Here is an 18,079-nt window from a genome sequence, read left to right on the forward strand (position 1 = left end):
AAAAGTAGTACATGAGCTTTGCAATTTAGGCAGGAAGATAGCTGGCGATGGCTCAAATAGACAGAATATAAAATTTTGAATACCAATAGCGAGAAATGTGTTGCTGAAAAAGATACATTAGTTAACATCTAATAAAAATTGCAGTATATGGAAGTCTTTTCTGAAAATATTTGAAAAGTGGAAGTGTCAATCGTTCCAAGTGCCAAATGTCACATTTATCAAGAGAATCAAAAAGCAATATACCTCTTTCTTTAGATAACTTATTTGTAACCTAGAAAATTGAGAAGATATTCTGATACCTCAGCGTTATGCTGTTTACCTCATCACTGGAGAAAATAATGAGACAAATGAGGCAAGAAATTTGTTAAGAACGTTCTAGGTGCCATACCGGAGACTGAGTGCCAATAAGGGTGTTTTTGTTTCAAGTAGCCCTACCATTAATACCGAGGCATTTAGTTTTATGTGTGTTAGTAAAAGTACAGAAGTACAGCAGAAATGTTTCAGCTAATAGAACCAGCTAATAGAATAAAAAAGCCACTTTCGATACTTCTTTAATTATTTAAAAAAGAATAACAAAATTAAATTCATGAAAAAATTGTCAATTTTGTCTTCTGTTTTTTTTTCATATCAGATGTTGCGAAATTTATTGTAGAAATCCCTTTACTGTTGACGAGGAAATTGCAGCATCGTTAACGGATCTTTCAATTTTGTAACTGTTTTAGAGACACTCGTTGTTTTTGAGCTCACTTCCCCAACTATTTTTCAAACCCAAATCATCTCCTTTCATTACAAAGGTGTTTTATTGATACAAACAAAAGTTTACATGCACTCTGCTTTCCACACGAACTGTGCGTCAACTAAATGGAGCAGACGTGTAAGTCCAGAGGGAAGCATCGTTTGACATAAAGATCATATGCCATCTAGTAGTGGATGGTTGAAATGTTTCTCTATGACTTGTCACTTGGAACTAATCTATTGACGTCCTAATGAATACGGAGAACACAATAGTACTGAAAACATATTTTGTGAAAAATGGTAATGTCCAACTACTGGATTGCTACAGCTCTCACCGCTAATCTATCTTGTGCGACAAACTCCACCATTTTAGCATTAATACTGCAGCTTCCATTACAACGTGTTTACTGCAGGGAATCCTTGGCCTCCCTTTAAAACTTGACCAAATTAGCAATTTCTTGATGCCTCAGGATTTCTTCTGAGAACCGGTAGCTTCTTTTCGCCAAGATGAGCTACAAAATTTTCTTCCCAATTCGATACAGTACTTCTTCATTAGTTAGTCATTCTATGCACCTAATCTTCAGCTCTTCTGAAGCTTTGAGGTAGAAAATAGTGAAATCAGCAGAGCATAAAGTACGCAAGACAGTAGTATAATATAAGGACACAAGTACACTACTGGCAATTAAAATTGCTACACCAAGAAGAAATGCAGATGATTAACGGGTATTCGTCGGACAAATATATTATACTAGAACTGACATATGATAACATTTTCACGCAATTTGGGTGCATAGATCCTGAGAAATAACTACCCAGAGCAACCACCTCTGGCCGTAATAACGGCCTTGATACGCCTCGGCATACAATCAAACAGAGCTTGGATGGCGTGTACAGGTACAGCTGCCCATGCAGCTTCAACACGATACCACAGTTCATCAAGACCAGTGACTGGCGTATTGTGACGAGCCAGTTGCTCGGCCACCATTGACCAGACGTTTTCAATTGGTGAGAGATCTGGAGGATGTGCTGGCCAGGGCAGCAGTCGAACATTTTCTGTATCCAAAAAGGCCCGTACAAGACCTGCAACATGCGGTCGTGCATTATCCTGCTGAAATGTAGGGTTTCGCAGGGATCGAATGAAGAGTAGAGCTACGGGTCGTAATACATCTGAAATGTAACGTCCACTGTTGAAAGTGCCGTCAATGCGAACAAGAGGTGACGGAGACGTGTAACCAGTGGCACCCCATACCACCACGCCGGGTGATACGTCAGTATGGCGACGACGGGTACACGCTTCCAATGTGCGTTCACCGCGATGTCGCCTAACACGGATGCGACCATCGTGATGCTGTAAACAGAATCTGGATTCATCCGAAAAAATGACGTTTTGCCATTCGTGCACCCAGATTCGTCGTTGAGTACACCATCGCAGGCGCTCCTGTCTGTGATGGAGCGTCGAGGGTGACCGCAGCCATGGTCTCCGAGCTGATAGTCAATGCTGCTGCAAACGTCGTCGAACTGTTCTTGCAGATGGTTGTTGTCTTGCAAACGATAAGATGCCTGTCATCTCGACTACTAGTGATACGAGGCTGTTGGGATCCAGCACGGCGTTCCCTATTACCCTACTGAACCCACCGATTCGATATTCTGCTAACAGTCATTGTATCTCGACCAACGCGAGCAGCAATGTCGCGATACGATAAACCGCAATCGCGATAGGGTACAATCCGACCTTTATCAAAGTCGGAAAGGTGATGGTACGCATTACTCCTCCTTACACGAAGTATCACAACAACGTTTCACCAGGCAACACCGGTCAACTGCTGTTTGTGTATGAGAAATCGGTTGGAAACTTTCCTCGTGTCAGCACGTTGTAGGTGTCGCCATCGGTGCCAACCTTGTGTGAATGCTCTGAAAAGCTAATCATTTGCATATCACAGCATCTTCTTCCCGTCGGTTAAATTTCGCGTCTGTTGCACGTCATCTTAGTGGTGTAGCAATTTTAATGTCCAGTAGTGTATTAACTTTAGAACTCTTTTGTGCACAATTGCTATGTTCCATTGAACGTCTGTCGTTTCAAATATTTCCGCATTGAGTGACTCTCTTGTAACATGACACTTCCCTTCTTTGTTGTTCTATTGCTAGTCCATCTCATTTTATCCTTCTCAGTTTGGAGTTTCAGATTAAGATTTTACAAGTTTCCTAAACCGCCGAGGGAAACTGTTGGGTCGGTTTTCTCTGACAGTGTCATTGGTGGGTCGTTAAGCATTAATCTTCCTTCGTACTAATTACGTTTTAACAGAGGTTAACTTGTACAAACATTTTGAAAGGAATCTGTTTCGTAGACGATGTGCACTTTCCTACTCCTCTGTCAATGAATTGGATCTTTCTGCATCTATTATCCACGACTATATAAGCAGTTCTTTTTACATTTAACGAAGAACATTGTCTTCCAGTTTCACACATTCAGAGACGGTCGCCAATCTTTGCACCAGACAGAAAACGTATCGCGGCCTTTCCGGAAGAGACGTGCATTGTTACTCAAGGAAAATCTCAAATTATATTGCCCACCGAAGACAAACATTAATAATAATTGGAATGTCGTTCATATACTGTATAATACAGGGTGTTCATAACGTCCGGGAACACTTTCAATTATTTATTGCACAAGAACCAAACAGTGTACAGATATCATACATATGTCATTTCTAAATAAACCCTGAAAGCCCTTTTTCATAAAGTAGTTAGATAATTTGCCGATAGTCAGCGCTAGTCGCAAACATGGCGAGTTCAGGTGCGGAGCAAGCTTTCTGTGTGTTGGAGTTAATGAAATGGTCTCCCCGATCACCAGATCTCACTCCGTGTAACTTTTTTCTGTGGGGACACATTAAAGATCTGGTGTATGTACCGCCTCTACCATGTTATGTAGCAGAGCTCCGGGAGAGAATACGGGAAGCGACTGCCAAAGTCGACGATGCCATACTGGGACGGGTATGGCAAGAATTACATCTGCCGAGTCACTCATGATTCGCGTATCGAATGTTTGTAAAAAAACTCCCAGAGTTTCTCTTCAAAATGCAGTATGTATGACATCTGTACAATGTTTAATTCTTGTGTAAAAACAATTGAAAGTGTTCCCGGGCTTTATGTACACCCTATGTATCAGAATAAAACAGTAAGTTTCTTTAGTACCGACGATAACTGTCCAACTAGGACAACGTGTCCCTTTACTGATATCAGGACTATCTTATTCCAGTCAAAATTATGCTGGATATATCATGTTAACATCTTTTACACACTCTTCGTAAGGAAAAGGTGAAAAGTGGCCAAAGCAGATGCAATAGCACAAAGTTTATGGAATCCCTTTGACATAGGTTTCGACGTCTTTAAAATGATTGTCTCGATCAATAATTAACATGATGCTACTACTGAAATGTCTGAACAAGATGCTTTTAAATACCTCGAAACCTGGGTCAAGGGTTTTTTAACGAACCTTGTAGTAATGACACTGATTTGATGTTTTCACCTTTTCCTCACGGAGATGGCATTCCACAGTTGCTGTCTCCAGCCAAGTTCAAGATTTTATTATTTCATGCAGCAATCGATACAAAGTTTGTCGAAAGCAGTAAAATATGCACCCACAACAATACAAACCCAATAAGGATACGCTTCACTGAAATTGACTTTGTAGAACACATACTATAGTCTTTTTGTATATTCTGTTAGTCTTAAAAGCAACTCAAATGAGATAAAATTTATAACATCTACTCATAAATTCATCTGCTGAATATGAACTGTCGGATACAAATTATTTTGTTTTTAAAGCTTTCATTACCTGCCATCACCTTTAATTCGCATGGGAGATGGCAAAATATTTTTATAGTTGCATACTTTATTCCTTTTTGTGAGAGAGTAAGGTCAAGTTGTGGTTAATAGAGGAAATATTTATGAATGCTACTACTATTTCCAAATAATACCTGATCCTTCACATCAAACTTCATAGCAGAGTAAATGTATTGCGGGGCTGTTGTTAGTATGCATATTTCTTTACATAGTTCCGAAAATGATATTCGAGAATGAACATCAGATAGTATCCTTAGAGCATGTTTCTGTGCAATTAGTAGGCTACTTTGTATCTCTGTGTGGAACTGGTCAAGAAAATTATTCAATGAGACTATGTAAAGTAGTGTAACTTTCTGATGCTTTCATCACCAATCCCAGAAATTACAAGGAGAGAAACGTTTCTAACTTGAAGTGTTTTAGAATATCGATAATATGTAATTTGCTGTTCCAGTTCTGGTCCACATGCTCACTCAGAAATTTTCAACAATCAGTTTGATATACTTTATTTCCAATCTGTTGTATTGCTACTGATGATGATGTACACTGCTTAATGACCACTGCCCATCACGAGACTGAATGCCGCCTAGTGGCTTTGCAAGTACATAAAGCATTTAGGAAAGATACAAGAAGAGCGGAGACAAATGGGGAATCATTGTAGCAACGATACGGGTCGTGAAGGGAAAACACATTGGCATAAGTGACTTTGACAAAGGGCAAGTTATTATGACTGAGTGCATGGGGACATCAGCGAATCTCATCAGCTGTTCTCGTGCTAAGTATTTGATCAGGTGAGCATCCAGAACTGACGAATATATTTATAGAATAAAAATCTGTTTAATTTGCAAGTAATGATCATAATTTATTCCACGACTGGTTCCAAAGTTTAAAGCTTCATCTTCAGGTGCCACCAAATTATTATGAAAATATAAATTTGTGATGGTCGGGCCAGTCCGTCATTGGGGTTCACACCCACGTAGAACAAAGGCATGGGAGTATAGTACCAGCAACCACAGATCCGCCTGGACAGCTCGACATGGAAGTGACTAGTCACTTCCATGTCATGCTTTCCAGTCGGGCATTGTGGTAGCTGGTAGTCACTTCGGTGCCGTACTGCCCTAGCGGGCGCTATGCTTGCTATAAGTCACTTCCGTATCATCTGTCCACACAGGCGCTGTCACTGCTAGCCTTATGCACCCATGCGTTTATTTGATATTCGTATGATCTCCAAGGACTGACTGGCCCGACCGCCACACATTTATGTTACCATAATTATTTAGTGGTACCCGACGATGAAGCTTTAACCTTCAGAAATGACTCTGAGCACTATTGGACTTAACATCTGAGGTCATCAGTCCCATAGAACTTAGAACTACTTAAACCTAACTAACCTAAGGACACCACACACATCCATGCCCGACTCAGGATTCGAACCTGCGACCGTAGCAGTCGCGCGGTTCCAGACTGAAGCGCCTAGAACCGGTCGGCCACTGTGGCCAGCTTTAACCTTCGAAACCGGTCGTGGAATAAATTATGGTCATTACTAGCAACTGAAGCGGATTATTATTCTATAAATATGTTATTGCACTACAGTCATGAGCATCTACAGGAAGTGGCTGAGGATGGGTGAATCCACAAGAAGGCGACAAGGTGGTAGAAGTTCACATCACAGAACATAGAGACCAGAGGCTTGTCCGCTCTGTAAACTAGTACATGCGTTAATCTGTGGCAGATCTCATGGCAAATACAATACTCATGCAGGCACAAGTGCCTGTGCACCGTTCAGCACACAGTGTTGAACACAGGGCTGAGTAACATACGACCCTTACGTGTTGCCATTCTAACACAACGAAATCATCAGTTATGATTGCAGTTGGTGCGGGACAGTCAAGATTAGACCGTTGATCAATGGAAATGTGTCACCCGGTCAGATGAACCACATTGCTTGTTTCACCAGGTCGATGGTCATATCCGGATACGCCATCATCAGGGCGAATGGCTCCTTCAAATATCCACTGTGTCACGAGCACAGGCCGGTGGGGCAGTATTATGCTATGGGAGACATGCACCCGCACTTCTTGGTAGTAATCGAGGGCACCCTGACAGCTGTGGATTACGTGAACATTATTGCGGACGGCATGCACCCCTTCATGCTTGATGTTTTCCCCAATGGAAATGGCATCTTCCAGCAGGATAGAAGTATCACAAAGCCAGAACCGTGCTGTAGTAGTTTGAGGAGCGTTAGAGTGAAGTCGCGTTGATATCTTAGCCGCAAAATTCGCCTGGTCTGAACTGTACAGAAAGTATCTTAGATGCTACCGGGTGCCAGCACCACGTCCACAGACCGCCGCCCATTAATTTACTGGTATTGCTTGACCCGTTAATAGATATCTGGTGCCTTACACCTCCGGAAACCAACTGAAGATTTGTCGAATCCATACCATGCAGAATCGCTGCTGTATGCCTATCCAAAAATACATCAACACAGCATTAAGCAGGTGGAAATAATATTTTGGCCCATCAGTGTATCTTACATTGTGCAGAAGTGAAAGAGTTACGTTTTCTCCCCCTAAGTTGAGTGATAAACCATTTACTGAGAACCAGTCTGTTGTGGCGTAACAAGCTAGTCACGCCACACTGAGGAGGAAGCCGAAAGGCACGCGTACACACACGCCGACTGGCGTCAAGTCTGGAACAGGATAAGTTATCACTGCTATAAAGACAATACGTAGCTTTGGTATATACTTAACTTTTAATGCTTCCTTTGGTACATCTCTCTTGACTATACAAATGAGACTCGTAAGATACATGCACTGTGACAATTGGCGCCTTGCTAAGTCGTAGCCATTAACTTTAGTTGAAGGCTATTCTGTCTGTCGGCAAATGAGAGCAAAGGCTTCGTCAGTATAGTCGCAAGCAACGTCGCCGTACAACTGGGGCGAGTTCTCGTACGTCTCTCGAGACCTGCCGTGTGGTGGCGCTCGGTCTGCGATCACACAGTGGCGACACGCGGGTCCGACATGTACTAATGGACCGCGGCCGATTTAAGCTACCACCTAGCAAGTGTGGTGTCTAGCGGTGACACCACACAGTCAATGCTACTTTTGAATATTTATTTACTCCTTTTGTAGTTGCAGCTCTGTTAGGTTTATTTATCAGGCTTGCATCTTCATTGTCATCAAATATAACTATTTTGAGTGTAAAATGGAAAGTTATTTATATATAACAATGACAGGGATTGTTCTAGAATTGAACCCTGTGTAACATCAGTAGTAATTTGTGTCGATTCAGAAGAGGAATCATCGTGACAGTTAAATAACCTATCTAGTATGCGACTTTGCTTCATATCAGTTAGATACTAAGTGAAACACATCCTCACAATACATCGACGGACTAATCTTTAACCCCAGAACACACCAAAGGGGAGAAAATGTTATATTGCTACTAAACCTTTCTGAAGTTTACTACTCTGCATTTTATTTAGATGCAGTCACAATTTACAGGTTACAAATTAGGTAATTAACATTATTAGATCTCCAGTGGTATGTTATATACTGTAGCGGCATCCCCGTTTAAGATAGGAAAAAGTTAGATTCGGTGCAATATTTCTGAGCGCCCAAGTTACAGCCTGGCATGGGACTGTTGACAGTAAGTTACGCTTACAAGCCGTTGCGAAGAAGAATGGAGGTCACAGCGCCGTAGAACCGCTGAAAAGAGTAAATGCAGTAGTTTGCATGCCGCAAGTTACAGGCAGAATGGGCCCACTGGCCCAACCTAGGTGTTATGAGTACATGACTCGGAGCGGCACGTCAGCAAAACAGGGCCGCACGGCCCCGTATAAATAGGTGCCGGTTTTCAAACGAGGGGGATTAAAGTGTGGCAGCTCTCCTGGACAGCGGGCCGTGTCACACCACTGGCTACATGTAGCAGCAGATGGGGCGCCAGTGTTCCAGTCCGTGGAGGGTCGCTGGTTCGACCCTCTGAGGCCAATGTGGTGTCCGTGGCCAGCCAGCGGCGGGCCACTCCACAATTCGCTACCGTGGGCTGTCTTGTTGGCTCCCAACACACACCGGAGGCATACCGAGGAGAGGGCCGCATATTTGGCTGTTGGATGACGGGTGCGTGTTGTCACCCGTGATCTTAACCACAACGGCGAAGAAGCACGCAGCGGGCCGCCCTGCGGCTCCCAGCGAGCGGCGCTGAGGCAATGAAGACGAAGGCCGCTGAGTTGGCTGCCGGCGCATCCTGATGTCAAAACACCGCGGCTGTACACGGGCCGGCACGCCGCAGTACGCTGCACGGGTTGCTGAGGTAGCTCTTCTGCACCAAGCTGTTTTGCAGACGGTGAAGTGGCGTCCTCGACATCGCGGGACCCTGTGACGTAGACAGAGGAGAACACAGCACTGTAGCCGGGAATAACAACATACTTGAAGATCACGCCGAGTTGTAATACGGCGCATCCTGACAGTTTCAATCCACGTCCAACATTCCTCCACCGCACGACAACGTCTACATTTGGCAGTGACAGCTACAGTACCAAATTAAGTGCATAGTGTCCTGTTTTATACCCTACTGCAATCGTAATTTTTACTAGTAACGTGGGGTTAAGCATTACCAAAAGAATAACTACATAAATATTTATTATTACAAAAAACTATATGATGTGTTACTGTGCAATAATACTGTGAATGCCCAACGTGCTTAACTCTGAGCTTCGAAACGTTGTGCCATGAATTCAAGGAGGACCTGCATTTATTTCTGGCGACTCTCCATCTACACATATCTTGGCGATTACGGGATCAATTGGAATCTATGACTCTATGACTAGAGCAGGGAGCGGCCGTTGTAGCGGAGGGGTTCTGGGCGCTTCAGTCCGGAACCGTGCTGCTGCTACGGTCGCAGGTTCGAATTCTGCCTCGGGCATGGTTAGTTAGGTTAGTTAGGTTTAATTAGTTCTAAGTCTATGGGACTGATGACCTCAGGTGTTAAGTCCCATAGTGCTCAGAGCCATTTGAACCTCTTTTTTTTATTTTTTTAAAAAATACGGGTGTTGGGGAATGACATTGGCTGAGTCTAGTCAATGGGCTTCATCCTGCAATACAGCTACATTCGTTTCCAGGTATCTGGCGCAGATATAATTGCAGTGATGTTCAACATGTTGAGTCGCAACACTCGTCGAACGGTCTTTTATTGAGAGAATATTTCACTCTATAGAGGAATGTGCGCTGTTGTAATACTTACTCGCAGGTTAAAATTGTGTGGCGGACCTTGAATGTAACCCAGATACTTGCCTTTCGTGCGGTCTTCTCCATTTTTCTAGTAGTGCTACTAGTCTCCAAGGTATGCTGCAGAACTTCAGTAAGAATCGATAAGAAGGATGTACTTGCAAATAAAAGCTAAGAGGAGTGTTCGTCAGTCGTGCATGAGTAGCTCAGTCAGTAGGGCACTACCATTGAAAGGCTAGATTCCGGGTTCGAGTCCCGCTTCAGCTCGTAATTTTAATCTAACAGGAAGTTTCACACTTCTTCCATCTCTACAGTGCTATTCACTGGCCTCCAAGTATTTGTTCTTCTCCGCAATGTTCAATTTCCCGATGGACCTCCATCCCACAGGTTACTGGAAACGAAAGCTTGACGGTTGTTTTACAGCTGCGACCTTAAGCTGGAGGTTGCTGCCGCTGTTCTCCAAGGCGTGTCTGCCTTGCATTAATGCTTGGAGCATAGATCGTTGTGCCTCTTCTTGAACGATTCTTGACACTTCCTATCGTCTGGTTGCGACATTCGTTGCTGTCATAAACCCCTGTGCCATTTCTCTTAGCAACTGTCATATGAGAGATGGGAGGTTCTGATCGCCATCGCTGATTCGCAATTTGGTCGAACCACTTTTTCTGATGGATGCCTCGACGTGCTGATCCACTGCCAACGAGAACTTCTTCAGTAAATGGACCTGATACAGCACAAACATAAACCTTTTTCATTACACGAGAAAGTCTGTGAGGAAAATTCTACGAGGTTATTTACAAAAAATGAAAAGTCTCTCTTAACTTTTAAGCGTAACGACAGGTAAACGTAACGTTACTAACTCCAAGGATTAAGCTACAGGTCAGAGCGTAATCTCTCAGTCAATGAAAACTTATAACATAGCCGCTGATTCAGTTCCCTGATGATACCTGAGATCGATTCACGTCGAGCCGTTGTTGGTTCTGTGGATCACTGCAGTATTGACAACTTCTTTGCAGCATACGAAATGCCGGTCTAGTCGGTTGTGCAAGATACTGCAGACAGCGTATGACCTGTATGTAGAACACATTTTGTCTCCTTTCAGTATGATTTTTATGAAATTTTCCCTACACTTCCATGGGAGTTCGAGCAGGTCTGCAATCTGACATTAAAAAAAAAAAAAAAATCCAATACTTCATTGATATAGTTCCTTTTTATCTAGTTTTATCACACCATTTTCTGGTCATGTTTAAGTCAACAAATTGCTTCACTTCACCAGTATATTTCAAGCACAATTTTTGTTTTAGTTCTTCTTTTGTTTTAGTTTCTTTTAGCGATGGCTAGCAAAAATTAGTATTTCATCCACACATGCTGTAAAGAATAACATTTCTAATTTGCCTACTGAATAATATATACAGGTAACAATTCTTGACTATTGACTCCTATTTCAAGCTGTATATTGTCTATTTTCCGATTCTAATTTCGGCTAGCTTCCTTCAAACAATGCAGAGACTTACAATATGTGATCAGAAGTATCCGGACACCTGGCTGAAAATGACATACAAGTTCGTGGCGCCCTCTATCGGTAATGCTGGAATTCAATATGGTGTTGGCCCACCCTTGGCCTTGATGACAGTTTCCACTCTCGCAGGCACACGTTCAATCATGTGCTGGAAGATTTCTTGGGGAATGACAGCCCATTCTTCAAGGAGTGCTGCACTGAGGAGAGGTATCAATGTCAGTTTATGAGGCCTGGCACGAAGTCGGCGTTCGAAAACATCCCAAAGGGTTTCTGAAGGATTCAGGTCAGGACTCTGAGCAGGCCAGTCCATTACAGGGATGTTAATGATGTGTAACCACTCCACCACAGCCCGTGCATTATGAACAGGTACTCGATCGTGTTGAAAGATGCAATCGCCATCCCCGAGTTGCTCTTCAACAGTAGGAATAAGAAGGTGCTTAAAACATCAATGTAGGCCTGTACTGTCACAGTACCACGCAAAACAACAAGGGGTGCAGGCCCCCTCCATGAAAAACACGACCACACCATAACACCACCGCCTCCGAATTTTACTGTTGGCACTACACGTACTGGCAGATGACGTTCACTGCACAATTTGGAATTCCTGTGTGATGGTCTGGATAGATGTCTGCCTATTACACTTTACGACTATCTTCAACTGTCGGCGGTCTCTGTCAGTTAACAGACGAGGTCGGCCTGTAATTTTTGTGCTGTACGTGTCCCTTCACGTTTCCACTTCTCTATCACATCGGAAACAGTGGAACTAGGGATGTATAGCAGTGTGGAAATCTCGCGTACGGGCGTATGACACAAGTGACTCCCGATCACCTGACCACGTTTGAAGTCCGTGAGTTCCGTGGAGCGCCCTATTCTGCTCTCTCACGATGTATGATGACTACTGAGGTCGCTGATATGGAGTAACTGGCAGTAGGTGGCAGCACAATGCACCTAATATGAAGAACGTATGTTTTTGGGGGTGTCCGGATACTTTTGATCACATAGTGTATGTAGTAAACATACCTTGGTGCCTTCTCAATTCATCTCTGGTTGTGACATACAGATTTTCTGCGGCAGTGTTCCTCAGCAGAAGTGCACTTACTGCAACCACCTGATCCACACCTAGTTTGTATTTAGTAATCAAACAGGTAACGAACCGAAGTGTAACTTACAACTGGTGAGTAGACTTTATCATAATCAGCACCTTTTCTTTGAACACAACTTTTAACCATTATTCTTGTCTTATACTCAATTATTTCTCCCTCTTTTTTTCGTCTTAAATACCCACTTACAAGGTAAAACCCTTTTTCCTCGGGAAAGAAGTATGAATGGCCACGTTTTATTTTTCATCAGTTAGTCATATTCTTCATACATCGATTTTTTCCACTGATCACCTTCAGCGAACGATAACGTTTAAACAGTCGGAGGATCATTCGCACATGTAACTGGAAAAAATAATTTGAAGTATCCTGTTCTTCCTCTCTATTCTGAATAATTTGTTTTCGTGGTCGTAAGTTATAAGAGGACGTGAGTTTGTCATGCCATCAGGTATGTAGGTACCATCATCATTATGTGATTAGCTTTCAATAACATTTCTCATAATCTTATTTACAGTATCATCCGTAGACTTTCACACTGTCTGCGTTTTTCGGTATTCTCTTTTAATATCTTCTGTTTAAATTCTTCAGGTAGTACAACGCTTCTCTCGGATGCACAACGGGAGTATATTTTATCACAGCTTACTGCATGTTCTAAAAATACCATGTTTCTATCCTTAGTAATGTTGTATATACCAAGATCAACCAGACGATAGTCTTTGGTAAACTCACAATTCCGAGCTTTCTGGACTTCGAGTCCCATTTCTGGCGCCTTTGCTTATTAATTAAAGTCATAACTTTTGATCCAAAAATTCTCATACATGATAAATCAGGTTTCCTGCCTTACAGTATCTCAAAAGACGTTTTTCCTCCAATCGCTCTGATAGGCGATCTAATTCTAATACAGGCAGCTGTCGCTGTTGCCACCACACAGAATATTTATGTGAAACAGCTTAAAATAACATACATTTAGCTCTTTCCACCAGTTCCTGTTTATGTGCTCTGCGATCCCATTCTGCTGAGGGGATACGGAGTAATCGTCTGACGACTAGTACAATTTTTGTTCAAGAAGTTTTCGAAATCTTTTTTACAGAACTCTTTATAATTGACTGAGCGAGTTATTGTTATTTTCTTCTTTAGTTCATTTTCTAATAGACTTTTGTAAGCCTTGAATGTTCCCAAATAACCATCTTTGAAAGTAATGAATTATTTCATATCTCCCAGTGACGCAGTTTACATTGCATGTCTTTGTGAATCAACTATAGTGGTTGCGAAGCTATTGAACTAGCATTATTGAATGGCAGTCAGATTTGTTTCGTTTAGAGACATATAATGTATGTGACAGGTTCTTTACTACCAGTAGGAGACAAATTTACACCTTTGCTACAATCTGGCAGTTTATTTGCATCATAAAAATTCAAATATCCCATGCGCCGATGCCACGGGAATTTAAATTATGAGGGCACGTCAAATTAGCATTCACTTCTCTGTGTGCGTTCACTAAATGCAAATTATTTATCAGTGTTGTTGATCACACAAACTTTCCCTCCCTGCTGTATAATCGCAGCCATCATGTCTAAAATTTACTTGGCATCCGTCTCTGATCACAGCACTAACTGTCAAAATATTGTCAGCAATTTTTGGACATACAGGATATCTCTTACCTGAATTCTTCTGTTTCGAAACCATTCAGTGTCAAACTGTTATTTCCCACACTTTCTACAGGAAGCGGTGTCTCACTAGCAACATTAACAGTTGGTATCGGCGTGCTTCGCTCATGGCACATCCAGTCACAAGGATTTCTCATGTGCATTGAGGCACCTGAGTCCAGATACCATTGATATGGATTTATTGAATATGAAGACGTTGTAAAACCTGAGACTATAGTTTTATTTTGTTCAGATTTATTTGTTGTCTTTTTCTTCGTTATGCGGTACTATCTAGAAATGTAGTTGTATTTCTAACAATTGAAGCACCGTTGCCCCTTTGCTTTGTGCTCCTGTTTTCCTTGAAGAATGCTAAACTCTCCGGGTCTGATACTTCTTGTAAAAGCTTTGTTCTTCCAAGGTCTGCACTAAGCTTTCAGTTCCCATTGTCATCGATTTGTATGTTTCAGACAAACCGGCCAACGTTAGTGTTCCAAACCGGCCAACATTAGTGTTCCAAGCCACTCATAGTTGACATCAAATTCAGTATTTCCTAATTTATGAGTGGTTAGCATGATTTTATTCACATAATCTTCAGTATTTTTAGACTATTCCAAAGTAGTCGTAATAAGCTCCCTCAGGCCACTCGCCTGTTTAAAGCATTGCCATCGACAGCTTGCTCCAGTTTCTCCCAGACCACCTTAGCTGTAGATGGATGTTGTATTTATTGGATCTAATGATAAAATGAGTTTCGATCTTGCCCCGACTCCTTTCTTTGAATCACTGTGGGTACCGCACACACACTCCAGAATTCTTCGTGTTCTAAATACGCTTCCATGAGAACTTCAAACTGGTTTAATTATCACGGCCGGTGAGTTTCTCGATGTGGAATTGATTTTGACCGAAATTTTACAACCTTATGTTTTAAATACAGGAGCAAAATAGAAAGTATCAGCCGGCGTAGACGATAACTGAATTTACGTTGTTTGTTCCAATTCAAAAGAGAAACATGTCAGAGATTTTTAACTGAGAGCTTAATCATTTTCTGCTGCAGCAGTAACCGCAAAATACTTCGCAAGTTCTGATACCGTCAAGGAAATTTTATGTGGTTGTTTGCAGTAAATGCAAAGTCTTCTTTTGACGTGTAAACGCAACGACAGAAAAAATTAGCTTCATAAATTCCAAAGATTATACATAACCAAAGCATATTCTCACCGTTAGTGAAAACTAATACATACTTAGTATTTTCATACGACTGTGAGAGCACAATATAATTTGCATTCTAATTTCAGATTTTATCAGCTTGTGGGATGGGCTCTGGGAAAGCGAAATTTAGCTGTACAGTAATGCGAATACAGGCTGTGATTGTGACCAATTCTAGGATACTACTGCACCGTTTGGAATCCTTACCAAGCAGTCATGGTGGGAGATTCAGAGATACGCTGCTAGGATCGTAGATCTTTGCAAGAAACCTAATGATTTTCTCGTGAAACCCTGTTGGAGAACTTAAGAAAACCGGTACCTGAGAAAGACTGTGCTAATAGTATGGTACCAACATCGTATATCTGGCGCAAGGACCATGATAATGAGATAAGAAGCATACAGACTACTTTTCCTTCGATTTCCTGGGACCGAAAACCGCTAACATTGGTAAGAAGTACCCTCCGCTATTCACTGTACGGTGACTTGAGGACTATATATGTTGATTTTGATGTAGACATGGAAAAGTATGGACCCACTCTATTCTTCTCTGCATCAAAATGTCAGCTTATATAGAGCAAAGTCAGTTTGGCACTCTGATTTACCTATGTAAGATTGTCTTAGTTCTGACGGAATACTGTAGCACAGGGGCGGGCAGGAATTCTGCACGTGTGCGGTGCACATGCACGTGTGCAGTTAACAGGTGTTCTGCGTGCACACAGGGGCAAGCTGGCCACCCGCGTCTCTCCCCTCCCCAGCATACCGTCTCCCCGCTTCTTCCTCTGTAATGCGTTTTGTTTCCTGGCCTGCTTTATTGAATGAAGGAATAAGGGTAGTAGGAGTGCTTGAAAGTAATCATCGTTTGAAAGAGTACCTATTACCTACGATACGTTTTATTTAATTATCACAGATGGAGTTTACAATACTTTTAATGTCTGGAACAAAATTTCTACATACAGACAAACGCAAACAGTTACGCAAATTTTCATTACTGATGTTTGCTCTTAACCGAGACTTATTAATTTTCATAACAGAAAAAAGTCTCTCACAAACGTATGTCGAGCCAAACATTGACATTATCTTCGCGGCTTCACGATGGAGACGAGGAAACTTGCTGTGGAAAGTCGTGATAAAAATCTATCACACGTCTTGCCAAAAGGAACCTGTCTCTCAGACGAGAATTACGCTGTAGACCTATTAATTCCATTTGCAAACTGGGATGAATATCATCTACAGAAACAGCAGATTGTCTCGAGAACTATTCAAAACCTTGGGATAAGTAAGATATATCCCCAAATCGCTTGAGAAATTCCTCTTTTATTGCACTAAGAACGACAACATACTGAAATTTATTATAATGGCGTTCAATATTAAACTTCAGCTGACCAGCGAGAATACTGTCACATATTAAACATTTCCAATTTTCACGTTTTTGCACAGAGAAAAAATGATTCTCCCATTCCTTTTTAAAAGATAGCAAATCTCCAATTCTCCGTTTCCTTGATTCACTCTGCATTTTCCGGTTACTGAAATTCACTACGTAGTGGTCGCTTCGCTTCAACGTCCGCAGCTTAGCCTGGAACTACACTGCGGCAACGTGCCGGCTGTCGCCACTGCTCCGTTCGACGATTGCACGCGAGCAGCACACGTGCAGCGCTGTGTGCTCATGAGCCACGTGCAACGTTTGCCCGCCCCTGCTGTAGCAGAAACGATACTGGGCTGTGAATGTCACGTGCATTTTAGAGCTGCAAATAATTCTATCATATTTAGGGAACTATTATATATTCCAAGGGTGAAATAATTTGGTTTGAGATAAGTGTTAAAAGTGGATGAAATATGTAAAATGGTGCTATTTTAAAACAAGTGCCTTTAGAGCCGCAGTCGCAGCTTGTTTCTACGGGCCCAGCTCATGCAAAATTGCCATAAGACAACAAGGTCGACCCGCTGGCGAAAGAGGCTACTGTTTGTGGCCCCATGAAAAACGCATATCTACCATACTTTGACTTCAAGAGATGTGTATGGAAATTGGCCGGAGAAGAATAAGCAAATGATTAGCGACTTTCCATCTGTCATAAAACTGAATCCCCTCTGGTTCTGAAAATTTCAGACAAGCAAGAAGCTGATGTTTAACCTGGTAAGAATATGTACTCACTATGGTTCAGGCCTTCCAACATAGGAATCTCTTCTGTGACTGTCGAAAGAACTGAAGATAACTTGCTGTTTCGCTGAAGTTTCTTCCAAGCTCATCAAAACCACTTACTGCTAAACCATGTGAAAACGAAAGTGTCCCTTCCAACAAGTGCTCCGGTATTACTGTATCATTAAGGTATTAAAATATACTAAGCCTTTTTTTTTATTTTGTGCGAGATAGTAACGTCTGTTTCTAAACTTTCGTGCATCATCAGTGGTTACATAAATACTTTCATCTCTGTATCTTTTTCTTTTGTTATTCGTTTTCTGTTTTATATTCTATTTCTTCTGCGCTTGACATCACGACAGGATTTTTTACCTATATGTATTATGCCTATGTAGGTACTGTAAAATTATTTTAAATCATTTTTACAACTTTCTATATTGTGATTTCGCTGTCCATTGTTTTTTTCTATTTTTTTAGGAAGTTGTTGGCAGTGTAGTTCAATAAACGCTTAGCTAAACGAAAAGCGTATGTGTAATTTATGCATAAAAACAGTAGACTACAAAACTTTCCTCGAGACATTTCTTCAGTACTTCTCGGTAGTTTGGGTTTTTTGCCAGGTTCGATACATAAAGAAGATAGAGAATCTCCAAAGAAAAACAGTAAGTTTCCTTTCAGGTTCGGTTAGC

The 18,079-nt window shown here is 41.8% G+C and overlaps 1 protein-coding gene across 7 annotated transcripts in view; it reads left to right on the plus strand.

Annotated features, from left to right (window-relative positions):
* LOC126248617 (cAMP-regulated phosphoprotein 21) overlaps positions 1–18,079 on the plus strand; it is a 1,051,584-nt gene that overhangs the window by 411,503 nt on the left and 622,002 nt on the right. The gene's annotated exons all lie outside the window — the stretch shown is intronic.

The sequence above is a fragment of the Schistocerca nitens genome, chromosome 3 (assembly GCF_023898315.1).
Source record: "Schistocerca nitens isolate TAMUIC-IGC-003100 chromosome 3, iqSchNite1.1, whole genome shotgun sequence".
NCBI classification, from domain to species: Eukaryota; Metazoa; Arthropoda; class Insecta; order Orthoptera; family Acrididae; genus Schistocerca; species Schistocerca nitens.